This window comes from Ranitomeya imitator, chromosome 4 (assembly GCF_032444005.1).
Source record: "Ranitomeya imitator isolate aRanImi1 chromosome 4, aRanImi1.pri, whole genome shotgun sequence".
Taxonomy (NCBI): Eukaryota; Metazoa; Chordata; class Amphibia; order Anura; family Dendrobatidae; genus Ranitomeya; species Ranitomeya imitator.
In genome coordinates, this window is record NC_091285.1 from 653,851,439 (window position 1) to 653,870,300 (window position 18,862).

Here is an 18,862-nt window from a genome sequence, read left to right on the forward strand (position 1 = left end):
CTGCAGACGTTTCTTGTGTCAAGTAGTAAACTTCTTTTTTTTACATTGTCACTGATACCGCTATGCATCATTTCCCATATGGTCTAGCGGTTAGGATTCCTGGTTCTCACCCAGGCGGCCCGGGTTCGACTCCCGGTATGGGAAAGTACCCTTTTCTGTACTAACTACTGATGCGTTATTTTCAGTCAAACGTATCTCAGGTACAATTTGGACTTAACCGTCAAAAATGCTGAGCACCAGCTTTTTGTCCATTCATTGCGACTTTTGGCGCAAGACTGAGTTTGGTTTCATAGCTCAAATCATTCCCAACTACCTCTTTTTACACCAAAGGTGTTAAGAGACTCAACAACCCATTTGTACTGTCTGTCATTTGGGCTCACAATTTCTTCATTATCAGAATCATTTTAGAACTGAAAGGGAAAGTTCTAAATTGGGGACAATATCTCTTAAGAAAAGAGGAATATGCTGCCCCGTGTGAGGATCGAACTCACGACCTTCAGATTATGAGACTGACGCGCTACCTACTGCGCTAACGAGGCAAGACACACAAGCTAATCTGCAGACACTTCTTGTGCAAGGCACGAAACTTATTTTTTTCATATTGTCAACGAGCTTGAAGGTATCTATTCCCATATGGTCTAGCGGTTAGGATTCCTGGTTTTCACCCAGGCGGCCCGGGTTCGACTCCCGGTATGGGAATTCACTTTTTTCTGTACTACTGCCAACATTCAAAGACTGAAATGTGTTTTGCAAATAAAAGTACTTCAGATAGAATTTGCACTTTGCAGTCAAAAATGCTGAACACCAGGGTATTTTTCATTCATTCTGACCTTTTGCACAAGATTTAATTTTGTTTCATAGCTTAACTCATTCTCAACTACACCTTTTTACTCCAAAGTGTTAGGGGCCCAACAATCCATGTGTTCTGTCTGTCATTAGGGCTCCTACTTCATTTCCAATCGGAAACATTTCAGAAATTAATGGGAAAGTTCTGAGTTGGTAACACAGTCTCCTGAGAAAAGGAGGGAGTAGTACCACATGTGAGGAATAAACTCATATTCTTCAGATTGCCAACTGATATGCTAATTATGGTGTTCATGTGGAAAGTTTTAGCTTTAGTAATGTAAAATTTATTTAATCAAAGCAAAAAACTTCTTTTTTTTTTTTTTTTTTAAACCTGTCTTGTTGGTTAGTGTAAAGCTTGCCCCATGCGGAAAAGGACCTAGCATCGCTGGTTGACTGGTTCAATTCCTGCTATGGGAGTGACCTCCTTTGGCATATGTACGCACATTCAAAAACTGCCACGAACCTTGTAGATGGAATCAGTTTAGGTTGGAACTGCTCTATGCAGCAAAAATGTCAACCACCAGAGTTTTGGGTTATTTATTTGCAACACATACCATTTGAGGTCAACGCTCAAACCATTCTTATTTCTCACTTGTAACGCCTAGGTTTTAAGGGACTCAGCAACCCTTTTTTCCCTGTCTGTTATTAGAGCTCTCCTCTTTGCTGCAATCGGTTATGTTTTGGTACTGAATGGGAAAAATCGGTGGCTCTCTAGCAAAGATGGAGACAGAATTGATTGAAAAAACAAGGGGCCAGTGCCTCTTCTGAGCATCAAAAGTTCAACCTTTAGCTTATGAGACGGATTTGCTTCCTACTGTGTTAACGAGGCAAGTTGCGCAAATTGAACTGCAGACGTTTCTTGTGTCAAGTAGTAAACTTCTTTTTTTTACATTGTCACTGATACCGCTATGCATCATTTCCCATATGGTCTAGCGGTTAGGATTCCTGGTTCTCACCCAGGCGGCCCGGGTTCGACTCCCGGTATGGGAAAGTACCCTTTTCTGTACTAACTACTGATGCGTTATTTTCAGTCAAACGTATCTCAGGTACAATTTGGACTTAACCGTCAAAAATGCTGAGCACCAGCTTTTTGTCCATTCATTGCGACTTTTGGCGCAAGACTGAGTTTGGTTTCATAGCTCAAATCATTCCCAACTACCTCTTTTTACACCAAAGGTGTTAAGAGACTCAACAACCCATTTGTACTGTCTGTCATTTGGGCTCACAATTTCTTCATTATCAGAATCATTTTAGAACTGAAAGGGAAAGTTCTAAATTGGGGACAATATCTCTTAAGAAAAGAGGAATATGCTGCCCCGTGTGAGGATCGAACTCACGACCTTCAGATTATGAGACTGACGCGCTACCTACTGCGCTAACGAGGAAAGACACACAAGCTAATCTGCAGACACTTCTTGTGCAAGGCACGAAACTTATTTTTTTCATATTGTCAACGAGCTTGAAGGTATCTATTCCCATATGGTCTAGCGGTTAGGATTCCTGGTTTTCACCCAGGCGGCCCGGGTTCGACTCCCGGTATGGGAATTCACTTTTTTCTGTACTACTGCCAACATTCAAAGACTGAAATGTGTTTTGCAAATAAAAGTACTTCAGATAGAATTTGCACTTTGCAGTCAAAAATGCTGAACACCAGGGTATTTTTCATTCATTCTGACCTTTTGCACAAGATTTAATTTTGTTTCATAGCTTAACTCATTCTCAACTACACCTTTTTACTCCAAAGTGTTAGGGGCCCAACAATCCATGTGTTCTGTCTGTCATTAGGGCTCCTACTTCATTTACAATCGGAAACATTTCAGAAATTAATGGGAAAGTTCTGAGTTGGTAACACAGTCTCCTGAGAAAAGGAGGGAGTAGTACCACATGTGAGGAATAAACTCATATTCTTCAGATTGCCAACTGATATGCTAATTATGGTGTTCATGTGGAAAGTTTTAGCTTTAGTAATGTAAAATTTATTTAATCAAAGCAAAAAACTTCTTTTTTTTTTTTTTTTTTTAAACCTGTTTTGTTGGTTAGTGTAAAGCTTGCCCCATGCGGAAAAGGACCTAGCATCGCTGGTTGACTGGTTCAATTCCTGCTATGGGAGTGACCTCCTTTGGCATATGTACGCACATTCAAAAACTGCCACGAACCTTGTAGATGGAATCAGTTTAGGTTGGAACTGCTCTATGCTGCAAAAATGTCAACCACCAGAGTTTTGGGTTATTTATTTGCAACACATACCATTTGAGGTCAACGCTCAAACCATTCTTATTTCTCACTTGTAACGCCTAGGTTTTAAGGGACTCAGCAACCCTTTTTTCCCTGTCTGTTATTAGAGCTCTCCTCTTTGCTGCAATCGGTTATGTTTTGGTACTGAATGGGAAAAATCGGTGGCTCTCTAGCAAAGATGGAGACAGAATTGATTGAAAAAACAAGGGGCCAGTGCCTCTTCTGAGCATCAAAAGTTCAACCTTTAGCTTATGAGACGGATTTGCTTCCTACTGTGTTAACGAGGCAAGTTGCGCAAATTGAACTGCAGACGTTTCTTGTGTCAAGTAGTAAACTTCTTTTTTTTACATTGTCACTGATACTGCTATGCATCATTTCCCATATGGTCTAGCGGTTAGGATTCCTGGTTCTCACCCAGGCGGCCCGGGTTCGACTCCCGGTATGGGAAAGTACCCTTTTCTGTACTAACTACTGATGCGTTATTTTCAGTCAAACGTATCTCAGGTACAATTTGGACTTAACCGTCAAAAATGCTGAGCACCAGCTTTTTGTCCATTCATTGCGACTTTTGGCGCAAGACTGAGTTTGGTTTCATAGCTCAAATCATTCCCAACTACCTCTTTTTACACCAAAGGTGTTAAGAGACTCAACAACCCATTTGTACTGTCTGTCATTTGGGCTCACAATTTCTTCATTATCAGAATCATTTTAGAACTGAAAGGGAAAGTTCTAAATTGGGGACAATATCTCTTAAGAAAAGAGGAATATGCTGCCCCGTGTGAGGATCGAACTCACGACCTTCAGATTATGAGACTGACGCGCTACCTACTGCGCTAACGAGGCAAGACACACAAGCTAATCTGCAGACACTTCTTGTGCAAGGCACGAAACTTATTTTTTTCATATTGTCAACGAGCTTGAAGGTATCTATTCCCATATGGTCTAGCGGTTAGGATTCCTGGTTTTCACCCAGGCGGCCCGGGTTCGACTCCCGGTATGGGAATTCACTTTTTTCTGTACTACTGCCAACATTCAAAGACTGAAATGTGTTTTGCAAATAAAAGTACTTCAGATAGAATTTGCACTTTGCAGTCAAAAATGCTGAACACCAGGGTATTTTTCATTCATTCTGACCTTTTGCACAAGATTTAATTTTGTTTCATAGCTTAACTCATTCTCAACTACACCTTTTTACTCCAAAGTGTTAGGGGCCCAACAATCCATGTGTTCTGTCTGTCATTAGGGCTCCTACTTCATTTACAATCGGAAACATTTCAGAAATTAATGGGAAAGTTCTGAGTTGGTAACACAGTCTCCTGAGAAAAGGAGGGAGTAGTACCACATGTGAGGAATAAACTCATATTCTTCAGATTGCCAACTGATATGCTAATTATGGTGTTCATGTGGAAAGTTTTAGCTTTAGTAATGTAAAATTTATTTAATCAAAGCAAAAAACTTCTTTTTTTTTTTTTTTTTTTAAACCTGTTTTGTTGGTTAGTGTAAAGCTTGCCCCATGCGGAAAAGGACCTAGCATCGCTGGTTGACTGGTTCAATTCCTGCTATGGGAGTGACCTCCTTTGGCATATGTACGCACATTCAAAAACTGCCACGAACCTTGTAGATGGAATCAGTTTAGGTTGGAACTGCTCTATGCAGCAAAAATGTCAACCACCAGAGTTTTGGGTTATTTATTTGCAACACATACCATTTGAGGTCAACGCTCAAACCATTCTTATTTCTCACTTGTAACGCCTAGGTTTTAAGGGACTCAGCAACCCTTTTTTCCCTGTCTGTTATTAGAGCTCTCCTCTTTGCTGCAATCGGTTATGTTTTGGTACTGAATGGGAAAAATCGGTGGCTCTCTAGCAAAGATGGAGACAGAATTGATTGAAAAAACAAGGGGCCAGTGCCTCTTCTGAGCATCAAAAGTTCAACCTTTAGCTTATGAGACGGATTTGCTTCCTACTGTGTTAACGAGGCAAGTTGCGCAAATTGAACTGCAGACGTTTCTTGTGTCAAGTAGTAAACTTCTTTTTTTTACATTGTCACTGATACCGCTATGCATCATTTCCCATATGGTCTAGCGGTTAGGATTCCTGGTTCTCACCCAGGCGGCCCGGGTTCGACTCCCGGTATGGGAAAGTACCCTTTTCTGTACTAACTACTGATGCGTTATTTTCAGTCAAACGTATCTCAGGTACAATTTGGACTTAACCGTCAAAAATGCTGAGCACCAGCTTTTTGTCCATTCATTGCGACTTTTGGCGCAAGACTGAGTTTGGTTTCATAGCTCAAATCATTCCCAACTACCTCTTTTTACACCAAAGGTGTTAAGAGACTCAACAACCCATTTGTACTGTCTGTCATTTGGGCTCACAATTTCTTCATTATCAGAATCATTTTAGAACTGAAAGGGAAAGTTCTAAATTGGGGACAATATCTCTTAAGAAAAGAGGAATATGCTGCCCCGTGTGAGGATCGAACTCACGACCTTCAGATTATGAGACTGACGCGCTACCTACTGCGCTAACGAGGCAAGACACACAAGCTAATCTGCAGACACTTCTTGTGCAAGGCACGAAACTTATTTTTTTCATATTGTCAACGAGCTTGAAGGTATCTATTCCCATATGGTCTAGCGGTTAGGATTCCTGGTTTTCACCCAGGCGGCCCGGGTTCGACTCCCGGTATGGGAATTCACTTTTTTCTGTACTACTGCCAACATTCAAAGACTGAAATGTGTTTTGCAAATAAAAGTACTTCAGATAGAATTTGCACTTTGCAGTCAAAAATGCTGAACACCAGGGTATTTTTCATTCATTCTGACCTTTTGCACAAGATTTAATTTTGTTTCATAGCTTAACTCATTCTCAACTACACCTTTTTACTCCAAAGTGTTAGGGGCCCAACAATCCATGTGTTCTGTCTGTCATTAGGGCTCCTACTTCATTTACAATCGGAAACATTTCAGAAATTAATGGGAAAGTTCTGAGTTGGTAACACAGTCTCCTGAGAAAAGGAGGGAGTAGTACCACATGTGAGGAATAAACTCATATTCTTCAGATTGCCAACTGATATGCTAATGATGGTGTTCATGTGGAAAGTTTTAGCTTTAGTAATGTAAAATTTATTTAATCAAAGCAAAAAACTTCTTTTTTTTTTTTTTTTTTAAACCTGTTTTGTTGGTTAGTGTAAAGCTTGCCCCATGCGGAAAAGGACCTAGCATCGCTGGTTGACTGGTTCAATTCCTGCTATGGGAGTGACCTCCTTTGGCATATGTACGCACATTCAAAAACTGCCACGAACCTTGTAGATGGAATCAGTTTAGGTTGGAACTGCTCTATGCAGCAAAAATGTCAACCACCAGAGTTTTGGGTTATTTATTTGCAACACATACCATTTGAGGTCAACGCTCAAACCATTCTTATTTCTCACTTGTAACGCCTAGGTTTTAAGGGACTCAGCAACCCTTTTTTCCCTGTCTGTTATTAGAGCTCTCCTCTTTGCTGCAATCGGTTATGTTTTGGTACTGAATGGGAAAAATCGGTGGCTCTCTAGCAAAGATGGAGACAGAATTGATTGAAAAAACAAGGGGCCAGTGCCTCTTCTGAGCATCAAAAGTTCAACCTTTAGCTTATGAGACGGATTTGCTTCCTACTGTGTTAACGAGGCAAGTTGCGCAAATTGAACTGCAGACGTTTCTTGTGTCAAGTAGTAAACTTCTTTTTTTTACATTGTCACTGATACCGCTATGCATCATTTCCCATATGGTCTAGCGGTTAGGATTCCTGGTTCTCACCCAGGCGGCCCGGGTTCGACTCCCGGTATGGGAAAGTACCCTTTTCTGTACTAACTACTGATGCGTTATTTTCAGTCAAACGTATCTCAGGTACAATTTGGACTTAACCGTCAAAAATGCTGAGCACCAGCTTTTTGTCCATTCATTGCGACTTTTGGCGCAAGACTGAGTTTGGTTTCATAGCTCAAATCATTCCCAACTACCTCTTTTTACACCAAAGGTGTTAAGAGACTCAACAACCCATTTGTACTGTCTGTCATTTGGGCTCACAATTTCTTCATTATCAGAATCATTTTAGAACTGAAAGGGAAAGTTCTAAATTGGGGACAATATCTCTTAAGAAAAGAGGAATATGCTGCCCCGTGTGAGGATCGAACTCACGACCTTCAGATTATGAGACTGACGCGCTACCTACTGCGCTAACGAGGCAAGACACACAAGCTAATCTGCAGACACTTCTTGTGCAAGGCACGAAACTTATTTTTTTCATATTGTCAACGAGCTTGAAGGTATCTATTCCCATATGGTCTAGCTGTTAGGATTCCTGGTTTTCACCAAGGCGGCCCGGGTTCGACTCCCGGTATGGGAATTCACTTTTTTCTGTACTACTGCCAACATTCAAAGACTGAAATGTGTTTTGCAAATAAAAGTACTTCAGATAGAATTTGCACTTTGCAGTCAAAAATGCTGAACACCAGGGTATTTTTCATTCATTCTGACCTTTTGCACAAGATTTAATTTTGTTTCATAGCTTAACTCATTCTCAACTACACCTTTTTACTCCAAAGTGTTAGGGGCCCAACAATCCATGTGTTCTGTCTGTCATTAGGGCTCCTACTTCATTTCCAATCGGAAACATTTCAGAAATTAATGGGAAAGTTCTGAGTTGGTAACACAGTCTCCTGAGAAAAGGAGGGAGTAGTACCACATGTGAGGAATAAACTCATATTCTTCAGATTGCCAACTGATATGCTAATTATGGTGTTCATGTGGAAAGTTTTAGCTTTAGTAATGTAAAATTTATTTAATCAAAGCAAAAAACTTCTTTTTTTTTTTTTTTTTTTAAACCTGTTTTGTTGGTTAGTGTAAAGCTTGCCCCATGCGGAAAAGGACCTAGCATCGCTGGTTGACTGGTTCAATTCCTGCTATGGGAGTGACCTCCTTTGGCATATGTACGCACATTCAAAAACTGCCACGAACCTTGTAGATGGAATCAGTTTAGGTTGGAACTGCTCTATGCAGCAAAAATGTCAACCACCAGAGTTTTGGGTTATTTATTTGCAACACATACCATTTGAGGTCAACGCTCAAACCATTCTTATTTCTCACTTGTAACGCCTAGGTTTTAAGGGACTCAGCAACCCTTTTTTCCCTGTCTGTTATTAGAGCTCTCCTCTTTGCTGCAATCGGTTATGTTTTGGTACTGAATGGGAAAAATCGGTGGCTCTCTAGCAAAGATGGAGACAGAATTGATTGAAAAAACAAGGGGCCAGTGCCTCTTCTGAGCATCAAAAGTTCAACCTTTAGCTTATGAGACGGATTTGCTTCCTACTGTGTTAACGAGGCAAGTTGCGCAAATTGAACTGCAGACGTTTCTTGTGTCAAGTAGTAAACTTCTTTTTTTTACATTGTCACTGATACCGCTATGCATCATTTCCCATATGGTCTAGCGGTTAGGATTCCTGGTTCTCACCCAGGCGGCCCGGGTTCGACTCCCGGTATGGGAAAGTACCCTTTTCTGTACTAACTACTGATGCGTTATTTTCAGTCAAACGTATCTCAGGTACAATTTGGACTTAACCGTCAAAAATGCTGAGCACCAGCTTTTTGTCCATTCATTGCGACTTTTGGCGCAAGACTGAGTTTGGTTTCATAGCTCAAATCATTCCCAACTACCTCTTTTTACACCAAAGGTGTTAAGAGACTCAACAACCCATTTGTACTGTCTGTCATTTGGGCTCACAATTTCTTCATTATCAGAATCATTTTAGAACTGAAAGGGAAAGTTCTAAATTGGGGACAATATCTCTTAAGAAAAGAGGAATATGCTGCCCCGTGTGAGGATCGAACTCACGACCTTCAGATTATGAGACTGACGCGCTACCTACTGCGCTAACGAGGCAAGACACACAAGCTAATCTGCAGACACTTCTTGTGCAAGGCACGAAACTTATTTTTTTCATATTGTCAACGAGCTTGAAGGTATCTATTCCCATATGGTCTAGCGGTTAGGATTCCTGGTTTTCACCAAGGCGGCCCGGGTTCGACTCCCGGTATGGGAATTCACTTTTTTCTGTACTACTGCCAACATTCAAAGACTGAAATGTGTTTTGCAAATAAAAGTACTTCAGATAGAATTTGCACTTTGCAGTCAAAAATGCTGAACACCAGGGTATTTTTCATTCATTCTGACCTTTTGCACAAGATTTAATTTTGTTTCATAGCTTAACTCATTCTCAACTACACCTTTTTACTCCAAAGTGTTAGGGGCCCAACAATCCATGTGTTCTGTCTGTCATTAGGGCTCCTACTTCATTTACAATCGGAAACATTTCAGAAATTAATGGGAAAGTTCTGAGTTGGTAACACAGTCTCCTGAGAAAAGGAGGGAGTAGTACCACATGTGAGGAATAAACTCATATTCTTCAGATTGCCAACTGATATGCTAATTATGGTGTTCATGTGGAAAGTTTTAGCTTTAGTAATGTAAAATTTATTTAATCAAAGCAAAAAACTTCTTTTTTTTTTTTTTTTTTTTTTTTTTTAAACCTGTTTTGTTGGTTAGTGTAAAGCTTGCCCCATGCGGAAAAGGACCTAGCATCGCTGGTTGACTGGTTCAATTCCTGCTATGGGAGTGACCTCCTTTGGCATATGTACGCACATTCAAAAACTGCCACGAACCTTGTAGATGGAATCAGTTTAGGTTGGAACTGCTCTATGCAGCAAAAATGTCAACCACCAGAGTTTTGGGTTATTTATTTGCAACACATACCATTTGAGGTCAACGCTCAAACCATTCTTATTTCTCACTTGTAACGCCTAGGTTTTAAGGGACTCAGCAACCCTTTTTTCCCTGTCTGTTATTAGAGCTCTCCTCTTTGCTGCAATCGGTTATGTTTTGGTACTGAATGGGAAAAATCGGTGGCTCTCTAGCAAAGATGGAGACAGAATTGATTGAAAAAACAAGGGGCCAGTGCCTCTTCTGAGCATCAAAAGTTCAACCTTTAGCTTATGAGACGGATTTGCTTCCTACTGTGTTAACGAGGCAAGTTGCGCAAATTGAACTGCAGACGTTTCTTGTGTCAAGTAGTAAACTTCTTTTTTTTACATTGTCACTGATACCGCTATGCATCATTTCCCATATGGTCTAGCGGTTAGGATTCCTGGTTCTCACCCAGGCGGCCCGGGTTCGACTCCCGGTATGGGAAAGTACCCTTTTCTGTACTAACTACTGATGCGTTATTTTCAGTCAAACGTATCTCAGGTACAATTTGGACTTAACCGTCAAAAATGCTGAGCACCAGCTTTTTGTCCATTCATTGCGACTTTTGGCGCAAGACTGAGTTTGGTTTCATAGCTCAAATCATTCCCAACTACCTCTTTTTACACCAAAGGTGTTAAGAGACTCAACAACCCATTTGTACTGTCTGTCATTTGGGCTCACAATTTCTTCATTATCAGAATCATTTTAGAACTGAAAGGGAAAGTTCTAAATTGGGGACAATATCTCTTAAGAAAAGAGGAATATGCTGCCCCGTGTGAGGATCGAACTCACGACCTTCAGATTATGAGACTGACGCGCTACCTACTGCGCTAACGAGGCAAGACACACAAGCTAATCTGCAGACACTTCTTGTGCAAGGCACGAAACTTATTTTTTTCATATTGTCAACGAGCTTGAAGGTATCTATTCCCATATGGTCTAGCTGTTAGGATTCCTGGTTTTCACCAAGGCGGCCCGGGTTCGACTCCCGGTATGGGAATTCACTTTTTTCTGTACTACTGCCAACATTCAAAGACTGAAATGTGTTTTGCAAATAAAAGTACTTCAGATAGAATTTGCACTTTGCAGTCAAAAATGCTGAACACCAGGGTATTTTTCATTCATTCTGACCTTTTGCACAAGATTTAATTTTGTTTCATAGCTTAACTCATTCTCAACTACACCTTTTTACTCCAAAGTGTTAGGGGCCCAACAATCCATGTGTTCTGTCTGTCATTAGGGCTCCTACTTCATTTCCAATCGGAAACATTTCAGAAATTAATGGGAAAGTTCTGAGTTGGTAACACAGTCTCCTGAGAAAAGGAGGGAGTAGTACCACATGTGAGGAATAAACTCATATTCTTCAGATTGCCAACTGATATGCTAATTATGGTGTTCATGTGGAAAGTTTTAGCTTTAGTAATGTAAAATTTATTTAATCAAAGCAAAAAACTTCTTTTTTTTTTTTTTTTTTTTAAACCTGTTTTGTTGGTTAGTGTAAAGCTTGCCCCATGCGGAAAAGGACCTAGCATCGCTGGTTGACTGGTTCAATTCCTGCTATGGGAGTGACCTCCTTTGGCATATGTACGCACATTCAAAAACTGCCACGAACCTTGTAGATGGAATCAGTTTAGGTTGGAACTGCTCTATGCAGCAAAAATGTCAACCACCAGAGTTTTGGGTTATTTATTTGCAACACATACCATTTGAGGTCAACGCTCAAACCATTCTTATTTCTCACTTGTAACGCCTAGGTTTTAAGGGACTCAGCAACCCTTTTTTCCCTGTCTGTTATTAGAGCTCTCCTCTTTGCTGCAATCGGTTATGTTTTGGTACTGAATGGGAAAAATCGGTGGCTCTCTAGCAAAGATGGAGACAGAATTGATTGAAAAAACAAGGGGCCAGTGCCTCTTCTGAGCATCAAAAGTTCAACCTTTAGCTTATGAGACGGATTTGCTTCCTACTGTGTTAACGAGGCAAGTTGCGCAAATTGAACTGCAGACGTTTCTTGTGTCAAGTAGTAAACTTCTTTTTTTTACATTGTCACTGATACCGCTATGCATCATTTCCCATATGGTCTAGCGGTTAGGATTCCTGGTTCTCACCCAGGCGGCCCGGGTTCGACTCCCGGTATGGGAAAGTACCCTTTTCTGTACTAACTACTGATGCGTTATTTTCAGTCAAACGTATCTCAGGTACAATTTGGACTTAACCGTCAAAAATGCTGAGCACCAGCTTTTTGTCCATTCATTGCGACTTTTGGCGCAAGACTGAGTTTGGTTTCATAGCTCAAATCATTCCCAACTACCTCTTTTTACACCAAAGGTGTTAAGAGACTCAACAACCCATTTGTACTGTCTGTCATTTGGGCTCACAATTTCTTCATTATCAGAATCATTTTAGAACTGAAAGGGAAAGTTCTAAATTGGGGACAATATCTCTTAAGAAAAGAGGAATATGCTGCCCCGTGTGAGGATCGAACTCACGACCTTCAGATTATGAGACTGACGCGCTACCTACTGCGCTAACGAGGCAAGACACACAAGCTAATCTGCAGACACTTCTTGTGCAAGGCACGAAACTTATTTTTTTCATATTGTCAACGAGCTTGAAGGTATCTATTCCCATATGGTCTAGCTGTTAGGATTCCTGGTTTTCACCAAGGCGGCCCGGGTTCGACTCCCGGTATGGGAATTCACTTTTTTCTGTACTACTGCCAACATTCAAAGACTGAAATGTGTTTTGCAAATAAAAGTACTTCAGATAGAATTTGCACTTTGCAGTCAAAAATGCTGAACACCAGGGTATTTTTAATTCATTCTGACCTTTTGCACAAGATTTAATTTTGTTTCATAGCTTAACTCATTCTCAACTACACCTTTTTACTCCAAAGTGTTAGGGGCCCAACAATCCATGTGTTCTGTCTGTCATTAGGGCTCCTACTTCATTTCCAATCGGAAACATTTCAGAAATTAATGGGAAAGTTCTGAGTTGGTAACACAGTCTCCTGAGAAAAGGAGGGAGTAGTACCACATGTGAGGAATAAACTCATATTCTTCAGATTGCCAACTGATATGCTAATTATGGTGTTCATGTGGAAAGTTTTAGCTTTAGTAATGTAAAATTTATTTAATCAAAGCAAAAAACTTCTTTTTTTTTTTTTTTTTTAAACCTGTTTTGTTGGTTAGTGTAAAGCTTGCCCCATGCGGAAAAGGACCTAGCATCGCTGGTTGACTGGTTCAATTCCTGCTATGGGAGTGACCTCCTTTGGCATATGTACGCACATTCAAAAACTGCCACGAACCTTGTAGATGGAATCAGTTTAGGTTGGAACTGCTCTATGCAGCAAAAATGTCAACCACCAGAGTTTTGGGTTATTTATTTGCAACACATACCATTTGAGGTCAACGCTCAAACCATTCTTATTTCTCACTTGTAACGCCTAGGTTTTAAGGGACTCAGCAACCCTTTTTTCCCTGTCTGTTATTAGAGCTCTCCTCTTTGCTGCAATCGGTTATGTTTTGGTACTGAATGGGAAAAATCGGTGGCTCTCTAGCAAAGATGGAGACAGAATTGATTGAAAAAACAAGGGGCCAGTGCCTCTTCTGAGCATCAAAAGTTCAACCTTTAGCTTATGAGACGGATTTGCTTCCTACTGTGTTAACGAGGCAAGTTGCGCAAATTGAACTGCAGACGTTTCTTGTGTCAAGTAGTAAACTTCTTTTTTTTACATTGTCACTGATACCGCTATGCATCATTTCCCATATGGTCTAGCGGTTAGGATTCCTGGTTCTCACCCAGGCGGCCCGGGTTCGACTCCCGGTATGGGAAAGTACCCTTTTCTGTACTAACTACTGATGCGTTATTTTCAGTCAAACGTATCTCAGGTACAATTTGGACTTAACCGTCAAAAATGCTGAGCACCAGCTTTTTGTCCATTCATTGCGACTTTTGGCGCAAGACTGAGTTTGGTTTCATAGCTCAAATCATTCCCAACTACCTCTTTTTACACCAAAGGTGTTAAGAGACTCAACAACCCATTTGTACTGTCTGTCATTTGGGCTCACAATTTCTTCATTATCAGAATCATTTTAGAACTGAAAGGGAAAGTTCTAAATTGGGGACAATATCTCTTAAGAAAAGAGGAATATGCTGCCCCGTGTGAGGATCGAACTCACGACCTTCAGATTATGAGACTGACGCGCTACCTACTGCGCTAACGAGGCAAGACACACAAGCTAATCTGCAGACACTTCTTGTGCAAGGCACGAAACTTATTTTTTTCATATTGTCAACGAGCTTGAAGGTATCTATTCCCATATGGTCTAGCTGTTAGGATTCCTGGTTTTCACCAAGGTGGCCCGGGTTCGACTCCCGGTATGGGAATTCACTTTTTTCTGTACTACTGCCAACATTCAAAGACTGAAATGTGTTTTGCAAATAAAAGTACTTCAGATAGAATTTGCACTTTGCAGTCAAAAATGCTGAACACCAGGGTATTTTTCATTCATTCTGACCTTTTGCACAAGATTTAATTTTGTTTCATAGCTTAACTCATTCTCAACTACACCTTTTTACTCCAAAGTGTTAGGGGCCCAACAATCCATGTGTTCTGTCTGTCATTAGGGCTCCTACTTCATTTCCAATCGGAAACATTTCAGAAATTAATGGGAAAGTTCTGAGTTGGTAACACAGTCTCCTGAGAAAAGGAGGGAGTAGTACCACATGTGAGGAATAAACTCATATTCTTCAGATTGCCAACTGATATGCTAATTATGGTGTTCATGTGGAAAGTTTTAGCTTTAGTAATGTAAAATTTATTTAATCAAAGCAAAAAACTTCTTTTTTTTTTTTTTTTTAAACCTGTTTTGTTGGTTAGTGTAAAGCTTGCCCCATGCGGAAAAGGACCTAGCATCGCTGGTTGACTGGTTCAATTCCTGCTATGGGAGTGACCTCCTTTGGCATATGTACGCACATTCAAAAACTGCCACGAACCTTGTAGATGGAATCAGTTTAGGTTGGAACTGCTCTATGCAGCAAAAATGTCAACCACCAGAGTTTTGGGTTATTTATTTGCAACACATACCATTTGAGGTCAACGCTCAAACCATTCTTATTTCTCACTTGTAACGCCTAGGTTTTAAGGGACTCAGCAACCCTTTTTTCCCTGTCTGTTATTAGAGCTCTCCTCTTTGCTGCAATCGGTTATGTTTTGGTACTGAATGGGAAAAATCGGTGGCTCTCTAGCAAAGATGGAGACAGAATTGATTGAAAAAACAAGGGGCCAGTGCCTCTTCTGAGCATCAAAAGTTCAACCTTTAGCTTATGAGACGGATTTGCTTCCTACTGTGTTAACGAGGCAAGTTGCGCAAATTGAACTGCAGACGTTTCTTGTGTCAAGTAGTAAACTTCTTTTTTTTACATTGTCACTGATACCGCTATGCATCATTTCCCATATGGTCTAGCGGTTAGGATTCCTGGTTCTCACCCAGGCGGCCCGGGTTCGACTCCCGGTATGGGAAAGTACCCTTTTCTGTACTAACTACTGATGCGTTATTTTCAGTCAAACGTATCTCAGGTACAATTTGGACTTAACCGTCAAAAATGCTGAGCACCAGCTTTTTGTCCATTCATTGCGACTTTTGGCGCAAGACTGAGTTTGGTTTCATAGCTCAAATCATTCCCAACTACCTCTTTTTACACCAAAGGTGTTAAGAGACTCAACAACCCATTTGTACTGTCTGTCATTTGGGCTCACAATTTCTTCATTATCAGAATCATTTTAGAACTGAAAGGGAAAGTTCTAAATTGGGGACAATATCTCTTAAGAAAAGAGGAATATGCTGCCCCGTGTGAGGATCGAACTCACGACCTTCAGATTATGAGACTGACGCGCTACCTACTGCGCTAACGAGGCAAGACACACAAGCTAATCTGCAGACACTTCTTGTGCAAGGCACGAAACTTATTTTTTTCATATTGTCAACGAGCTTGAAGGTATCTATTCCCATATGGTCTAGCGGTTAGGATTCCTGGTTTTCACCCAGGCGGCCCGGGTTCGACTCCCGGTATGGGAATTCACTTTTTTCTGTACTACTGCCAACATTCAAAGACTGAAATGTGTTTTGCAAATAAAAGTACTTCAGATAGAATTTGCACTTTGCAGTCAAAAATGCTGAACACCAGGGTATTTTTCATTCATTCTGACCTTTTGCACAAGATTTAATTTTGTTTCATAGCTTAACTCATTCTCAACTACACCTTTTTACTCCAAAGTGTTAGGGGCCCAACAATCCATGTGTTCTGTCTGTCATTAGGGCTCCTACTTCATTTCCAATCGGAAACATTTCAGAAATTAATGGGAAAGTTCTGAGTTGGTAACACAGTCTCCTGAGAAAAGGAGGGAGTAGTACCACATGTGAGGAATAAACTCATATTCTTCAGATTGCCAACTGATATGCTAATTATGGTGTTCATGTGGAAAGTTTTAGCTTTAGTAATGTAAAATTTATTTAATCAAAGCAAAAAACTTCTTTTTTTTTTTTTTTTTTTTTTTTTTTTTTAAACCTGTTTTGTTGGTTAGTGTAAAGCTTGCCCCATGCGGAAAAGGACCTAGCATCGCTGGTTGACTGGTTCAATTCCTGCTATGGGAGTGACCTCCTTTGGCATATGTACGCACATTCAAAAACTGCCACGAACCTTGTAGATGGAATCAGTTTAGGTTGGAACTGCTCTATGCAGCAAAAATGTCAACCACCAGAGTTTTGGGTTATTTATTTGCAACACATACCATTTGAGGTCAACGCTCAAACCATTCTTATTTCTCACTTGTAACTCCTAGGTTTTAAGGGACTCAGCAACCCTTTTTTCCCTGTCTGTTATTAGAGCTCTCCTCTTTGCTGCAATCGGTTATGTTTTGGTACTGAATGGGAAAAATCGGTGGCTCTCTAGCAAAGATGGAGACAGAATTGATTGAAAAAACAAGGGGCCAGTGCCTCTTCTGAGCATCAAAAGTTCAACCTTTAGCTTATGAGACGGATTTGCTTCCTACTGTGTTAACGAGGCAAGTTGCGCAAATTGAACTGCAGACGTTTCTTGTGTCAAGTAGTAAACTTCTTTTTTTTACATTGTCACTGATACCGCTATGCATCATTTCCCATATGGTCTAGCGGTTAAGATTCCTGGTTCTCACCCAGGCGGCCCGGGTTCGACTCCCGGTATGGGAAAGTACCCTTTTCTGTACTAACTACTGATGCGTTATTTTCAGTCAAACGTATCTCAGGTACAATTTGGACTTAACCGTCAAAAATGCTGAGCACCAGCTTTTTGTCCATTCATTGCGACTTTTGGCGCAAGACTGAGTTTGGTTTCATAGCTCAAATCATTCCCAACTACCTCTTTTTACACCAAAGGTGTTAAGAGACTCAACAACCCATTTGTACTGTCTGTCATTTGGGCTCACAATTTCTTCATTATCAGAATCATTTTAGAACTGAAAGGGAAAGTTCTAAATTGGGGACAATATCTCTTAAGAAAAGAGGAATATGCTGCCCCGTGTGAGGATCGAACTCACGACCTTCAGATTATGAGACTGACGCGCTACCTACTGCGCTAACGAGGCAAGACACACAAGCTAATCTGCAGACACTTCTTGTGCAAGGCACGAAACTTATTTTTTTCATATTGTCAACGAGCTTGAAGGTATCTATTCCCATATGGTCTAGCGGTTAGGATTCCTGGTTTTCACCCAGGCGGCCCGGGTTCGACTCCCGGTATGGGAATTCACTTTTTTCTGTACTACTGCCAACATTCAAAGACTGAAATGTGTTTTGCAAATAAAAGTACTTCAGATAGAATTTGCACTTTGCAGTCAAAAATGCTGAACACCAGGGTATTTTTCATTCATTCTGACCTTTTGCACAAGATTTAATTTTGTTTCATAGCTTAACTCATTCTCAACTACACCTTTTTACTCCAAAGTGTTAGGGGCCCAACAATCCATGTGTTCTGTCTGTCATTAGGGCTCCTACTTCATTTCCAATCGGAAACATTTCAGAAATTAATGGGAAAGTTCTGAGTTGGTAACACAGTCTCCTGAGAAAAGGAGGGAGTAGTACCACATGTGAGAAATAAACTCATATTCTTCAGATTGCCAACTGATATGCTAATTATGGTGTTCATGTGGAAAGTTTTAGCTTTAGTAATGTAAAATTTATTTAATCAAAGCAAAAAACTTCTTTTTTTTTTTTTTTTTTAAACCTGTTTTGTTGGTTAGTGTAAAGCTTGCCCCATGCGGAAAAGGACCTAGCATCGCTGGTTGACTGGTTCAATTCCTGCTATGGGAGTGACCTCCTTTGGCATATGTACGCACATTCAAAAACTGCCACGAACCTTGTAGATGGAATCAGTTTAGGTTGGAACTGCTCTATGCAGCAAAAATGTCAACCACCAGAGTTTTGGGTTATTTATTTGCAACACATACCATTTGAGGTCAACGCTCAAACCATTCTTATTTCTCACTTGTAACTCCTAGGTTTTAAGGGACTCAGCAACCCTTTTTTCCCTGTCTGTTATTAGAGCTCTCCTCTTTGCTGCAATCGGTTATGTTTTGGTACTGAATGGGAAAAATCGGTGGCTCTCTAGCAAAGATGGAGACAGAATTGATTGAAAAAACAAGGGGCCAGTGCCTCTTCTGAGCATCAAAAGTTCAACCTTTAGCTTATGAGACGGATTTGCTTCCTACTGTGTTAACGAGGCAAGTTGCGCAAATTGAACTGCAGACGTTTCTTGTGTCAAGTAGTAAACTTCTTTTTTTTACATTGTCACTGATACCGCTATGCATCATTTCCCATATGGTCTAGCGGTTAGGATTCCTGGTTCTCACCCAGGCGGCCCGGGTTCGACTCCCGGTATGGGAAAGTACCCTTTTCTGTACTAACTACTGATGCGTTATTTTCAGTCAAACGTATCTCAGGTACAATTTGGACTTAACCGTCAAA

The 18,862-nt window shown here is 40.6% G+C and overlaps 27 non-coding genes across 27 annotated transcripts; 17 read left to right on the forward strand and 10 right to left on the reverse strand.

Annotated features, from left to right (window-relative positions):
- Nucleotides 1-72: 72 nt before the first annotated feature.
- Nucleotides 73-144, forward strand: TRNAE-CUC (transfer RNA glutamic acid (anticodon CUC)). Its single transcript has one exon. It is a non-coding gene; the product is annotated as a tRNA-Glu (tRNA).
- A 322-nt stretch (nt 145-466) lies between these two features.
- On the reverse strand, nt 467-539 carry TRNAM-CAU (transfer RNA methionine (anticodon CAU)). The gene has a single exon. It is a non-coding gene; the product is annotated as a tRNA-Met (tRNA).
- An 88-nt stretch (nt 540-627) lies between these two features.
- On the forward strand, nt 628-699 carry TRNAE-UUC (transfer RNA glutamic acid (anticodon UUC)). The gene has a single exon. It is a non-coding gene; the product is annotated as a tRNA-Glu (tRNA).
- Nucleotides 700-1,764: 1,065 nt separating this feature from the next.
- Nucleotides 1,765-1,836, forward strand: TRNAE-CUC (transfer RNA glutamic acid (anticodon CUC)). The gene has a single exon. It is a non-coding gene; the product is annotated as a tRNA-Glu (tRNA).
- A 483-nt stretch (nt 1,837-2,319) lies between these two features.
- On the forward strand, nt 2,320-2,391 carry TRNAE-UUC (transfer RNA glutamic acid (anticodon UUC)). Its single transcript has one exon. It is a non-coding gene; the product is annotated as a tRNA-Glu (tRNA).
- Nucleotides 2,392-3,457: 1,066 nt separating this feature from the next.
- On the forward strand, nt 3,458-3,529 carry TRNAE-CUC (transfer RNA glutamic acid (anticodon CUC)). The gene has a single exon. It is a non-coding gene; the product is annotated as a tRNA-Glu (tRNA).
- Nucleotides 3,530-3,851: 322 nt separating this feature from the next.
- Nucleotides 3,852-3,924, reverse strand: TRNAM-CAU (transfer RNA methionine (anticodon CAU)). Its single transcript has one exon. It is a non-coding gene; the product is annotated as a tRNA-Met (tRNA).
- An 88-nt stretch (nt 3,925-4,012) lies between these two features.
- On the forward strand, nt 4,013-4,084 carry TRNAE-UUC (transfer RNA glutamic acid (anticodon UUC)). The gene has a single exon. It is a non-coding gene; the product is annotated as a tRNA-Glu (tRNA).
- Nucleotides 4,085-5,150: 1,066 nt separating this feature from the next.
- TRNAE-CUC (transfer RNA glutamic acid (anticodon CUC)) lies at nt 5,151-5,222 on the forward strand. The gene has a single exon. It is a non-coding gene; the product is annotated as a tRNA-Glu (tRNA).
- A 322-nt stretch (nt 5,223-5,544) lies between these two features.
- Nucleotides 5,545-5,617, reverse strand: TRNAM-CAU (transfer RNA methionine (anticodon CAU)). The gene has a single exon. It is a non-coding gene; the product is annotated as a tRNA-Met (tRNA).
- Nucleotides 5,618-5,705: 88 nt separating this feature from the next.
- TRNAE-UUC (transfer RNA glutamic acid (anticodon UUC)) lies at nt 5,706-5,777 on the forward strand. The gene has a single exon. It is a non-coding gene; the product is annotated as a tRNA-Glu (tRNA).
- A 1,065-nt stretch (nt 5,778-6,842) lies between these two features.
- TRNAE-CUC (transfer RNA glutamic acid (anticodon CUC)) lies at nt 6,843-6,914 on the forward strand. The gene has a single exon. It is a non-coding gene; the product is annotated as a tRNA-Glu (tRNA).
- A 322-nt stretch (nt 6,915-7,236) lies between these two features.
- On the reverse strand, nt 7,237-7,309 carry TRNAM-CAU (transfer RNA methionine (anticodon CAU)). The gene has a single exon. It is a non-coding gene; the product is annotated as a tRNA-Met (tRNA).
- Nucleotides 7,310-8,535: 1,226 nt separating this feature from the next.
- Nucleotides 8,536-8,607, forward strand: TRNAE-CUC (transfer RNA glutamic acid (anticodon CUC)). Its single transcript has one exon. It is a non-coding gene; the product is annotated as a tRNA-Glu (tRNA).
- A 322-nt stretch (nt 8,608-8,929) lies between these two features.
- On the reverse strand, nt 8,930-9,002 carry TRNAM-CAU (transfer RNA methionine (anticodon CAU)). Its single transcript has one exon. It is a non-coding gene; the product is annotated as a tRNA-Met (tRNA).
- A 1,234-nt stretch (nt 9,003-10,236) lies between these two features.
- TRNAE-CUC (transfer RNA glutamic acid (anticodon CUC)) lies at nt 10,237-10,308 on the forward strand. Its single transcript has one exon. It is a non-coding gene; the product is annotated as a tRNA-Glu (tRNA).
- A 322-nt stretch (nt 10,309-10,630) lies between these two features.
- On the reverse strand, nt 10,631-10,703 carry TRNAM-CAU (transfer RNA methionine (anticodon CAU)). The gene has a single exon. It is a non-coding gene; the product is annotated as a tRNA-Met (tRNA).
- A 1,227-nt stretch (nt 10,704-11,930) lies between these two features.
- TRNAE-CUC (transfer RNA glutamic acid (anticodon CUC)) lies at nt 11,931-12,002 on the forward strand. The gene has a single exon. It is a non-coding gene; the product is annotated as a tRNA-Glu (tRNA).
- A 322-nt stretch (nt 12,003-12,324) lies between these two features.
- Nucleotides 12,325-12,397, reverse strand: TRNAM-CAU (transfer RNA methionine (anticodon CAU)). The gene has a single exon. It is a non-coding gene; the product is annotated as a tRNA-Met (tRNA).
- Nucleotides 12,398-13,622: 1,225 nt separating this feature from the next.
- TRNAE-CUC (transfer RNA glutamic acid (anticodon CUC)) lies at nt 13,623-13,694 on the forward strand. The gene has a single exon. It is a non-coding gene; the product is annotated as a tRNA-Glu (tRNA).
- Nucleotides 13,695-14,016: 322 nt separating this feature from the next.
- TRNAM-CAU (transfer RNA methionine (anticodon CAU)) lies at nt 14,017-14,089 on the reverse strand. Its single transcript has one exon. It is a non-coding gene; the product is annotated as a tRNA-Met (tRNA).
- Nucleotides 14,090-15,313: 1,224 nt separating this feature from the next.
- TRNAE-CUC (transfer RNA glutamic acid (anticodon CUC)) lies at nt 15,314-15,385 on the forward strand. Its single transcript has one exon. It is a non-coding gene; the product is annotated as a tRNA-Glu (tRNA).
- A 322-nt stretch (nt 15,386-15,707) lies between these two features.
- TRNAM-CAU (transfer RNA methionine (anticodon CAU)) lies at nt 15,708-15,780 on the reverse strand. The gene has a single exon. It is a non-coding gene; the product is annotated as a tRNA-Met (tRNA).
- An 88-nt stretch (nt 15,781-15,868) lies between these two features.
- TRNAE-UUC (transfer RNA glutamic acid (anticodon UUC)) lies at nt 15,869-15,940 on the forward strand. Its single transcript has one exon. It is a non-coding gene; the product is annotated as a tRNA-Glu (tRNA).
- Nucleotides 15,941-17,411: 1,471 nt separating this feature from the next.
- TRNAM-CAU (transfer RNA methionine (anticodon CAU)) lies at nt 17,412-17,484 on the reverse strand. Its single transcript has one exon. It is a non-coding gene; the product is annotated as a tRNA-Met (tRNA).
- Nucleotides 17,485-17,572: 88 nt separating this feature from the next.
- On the forward strand, nt 17,573-17,644 carry TRNAE-UUC (transfer RNA glutamic acid (anticodon UUC)). The gene has a single exon. It is a non-coding gene; the product is annotated as a tRNA-Glu (tRNA).
- Nucleotides 17,645-18,709: 1,065 nt separating this feature from the next.
- TRNAE-CUC (transfer RNA glutamic acid (anticodon CUC)) lies at nt 18,710-18,781 on the forward strand. The gene has a single exon. It is a non-coding gene; the product is annotated as a tRNA-Glu (tRNA).
- Nucleotides 18,782-18,862: the final 81 nt, after the last annotated feature.